The following is a 2411-nucleotide window of genomic DNA, read 5'->3' as shown; positions in this document are numbered from 1 at the left end:
GTGTCTGTGTGCACATTTCACTTCCATTATTAAATGTTGTTCTCTTTTCGGAATGAGGCAGTGGTATTAAACATTTGGAATTACTTTTAAATTAAGCCATGCACAGCTGGCACAAATAGAAAGGGACCTCCTAAAGTGTTCTGTAATGACCAGGATAGCAACTGGCCAGTGGAGCATGTCACTTGTTTTTGCACCGTTGATTTGACTGACACTGTAAGGAAAATATTTAAAATGGTTTCTGGTCCACACTGATATCACAAATCATAACATACACAGAGCCATGGGAGTAATCCAAGATGCATTTGAACTGTGTCTCGTTTCAGATGCATGTGCAGACCCAGGACACTATATACAGGGCTGCAACATAGTTTCCCAGCAGTTTCTGATCTGTGGAGACCTAACACTGCATTTTCAGGAGCTGCTGGAGTTTATATGATTTGTGTGCATGTGGGTGTGAACATCATCTGACGCACATGCTACGGCTTTACAGTCCAGTGTCATCCAATGCCTTCATACTAAATATTTTGCATTAATCTGCATTGTTTAAACTCTGATAGGTTGATAAATGCTGATCCATCTTACAGAACTTCTTTTGTAATGCATGAGAAAAAGAATTCTTTAGCTCGGTATCAATTTATTTCTCAAGCACCAATCAGAAACTACCATTTTGATAGGATGCCATAGGTGATAATTTGTAAGCACCAGTTTTTACAAGGTGACAAAGCTTTTCTAATTGGAAAAGCCACATGAGGGCACTTCACTGCTTCTTCAGGAGCACAGACTATAGTTCTTTGGGGTTTTTTTCTTCATTCTGACCCTGCTATTTTACCTGCAGTCATGAACTCTAAGCTGCCATCTCTAGAATGACAAAAAAAACTTCAAATAATATTCTAAAACAATGTTGGTTCATTAAAAAAAATTCAAACAGAAACCATAGCATAATACCTTTATGTTAGAAGCCACCTCAGGATATCTTTCTTAGGGCCAACTAAAAGAGTCACCAAGTAAGTAGTAAATGGCTGGCAACCTTCAGTCTCAAAAGACTATGGTATAAGCCTACAGCACCCGGTATTCCCATGCGGTCTCCCATCCAAGTACTAACCAGGTCTGACCCTGCTTAGCTTCCAAGATCAGACAAGATCGGGCATGTGCAGGGTAACAGTTGCTGTAAGCAATCCCTTCATTTCACCAGAGCTCTTTTTCAGACTGGATATTAAAGATGAAAAACAGGAGGGAAGTAAAAAGGTGTTGCTAAATAGGGCAGAAAGTTCACATCTGTGACTATCTTGTAAGAGTCTTAGAGAAGGTGTTATGCAAACCATGCCCTGTGCAACAAAGATCTCATATTGCAGCAAGTCATCTTATTCACTCTTTGAAAGTATTCAAGTCAGTAGTTCTTCTAATCCAGCATGAAACAGAACAACCAGGTCCCTGAGATTGAGAAGCAAAGAAAAGTGGTTATAAATGATGCTAGTTTGCTTTGAAGACTACTGAATTTAACCATCTAAAAGAAGAATTCTAGAACAGTAGGAAGAGAACCCTCTGTAGTGATGAAATGATGGAAATTACATCAAAATGTAATGGTGGAAATAAGCCTAAAGGGAAAAAAAAACTGGTGATCTAATTTCTAGTACAAGTCATTAGAGAGCAAGTAAATGCCACACAGTTTTTGGAAGAAGACTGTCAAGTCAGCACTTGCTATACTTTTGCAACAAGGAACTCTTCAAACAGAAAGTAGTAACCTGTGGTGCAAACAAAGAGACACAGGTGACCGAGTGGCACTAGTTTTCATCTCAAAGAAGCAAAGGCTTCAGTTCTTTTATCTTTTTTTAAAGCAATAGACCAAGAAATAAAGGTTTGATGAATCAAGCGTAGAATTGGCAAAGCAAAATAAAAAATACACAGACAAATTGGTTCCTGTGAAACCACACATTCAGTTGAAACCCAAACTTTCAAAATTCATAGTAGTCCTGGAAGCTGATGACTTTTTTTATAACCTGCTAAGCTCCATACTTTTGTGGCAGGACTTCTCTTTCGTTTTGAGACCCCAGGGATGCAAATAAATTGCTAGTAGTGCATATGGGGCTATGAATGAAATTACTTCTGAAAAGCTCAAGAACATTTGCATGCATGAGATTTGAAAAGACAAAAAAAAATAAAGGAACTGGTCAAGGCTTGAACAACAACTTCAGACAAAAAAAAATTCAGCACAACCCTTACCTACACATCTTGACCAAAATAAGTTTTGTAAGAGAGAAAACAGGTTATTAGCGAATTAGTGAGAGGCCATTATGAACAACCAAAACACGTCATATATCAGAGTAAACAAACATTCAGTTTGCTCAAAAAATAGTTGCTTATTTAACCTATAATGCAATCCTACACAAGATTTGAAAGTCAGTTCCACTGGT

At 38.0% G+C, this 2411-nt stretch overlaps 1 pseudogene; it reads right to left on the bottom strand.

Moving 5' to 3' along the window:
* Window positions 1-1053: 1053 nt before the first annotated feature.
* On the bottom strand, window positions 1054-1173 carry LOC136643071 (5S ribosomal RNA; annotated as a pseudogene).
* Window positions 1174-2411: the final 1238 nt, after the last annotated feature.

The sequence above is a fragment of the Tiliqua scincoides genome, chromosome 2 (assembly GCF_035046505.1).
Source record: "Tiliqua scincoides isolate rTilSci1 chromosome 2, rTilSci1.hap2, whole genome shotgun sequence".
Classification (NCBI taxonomy): Eukaryota; Metazoa; Chordata; class Lepidosauria; order Squamata; family Scincidae; genus Tiliqua; species Tiliqua scincoides.
The sequence above is the reverse complement of the archived record's forward strand: the minus strand, read 5'-3'. Positions and strand labels throughout refer to the sequence as shown.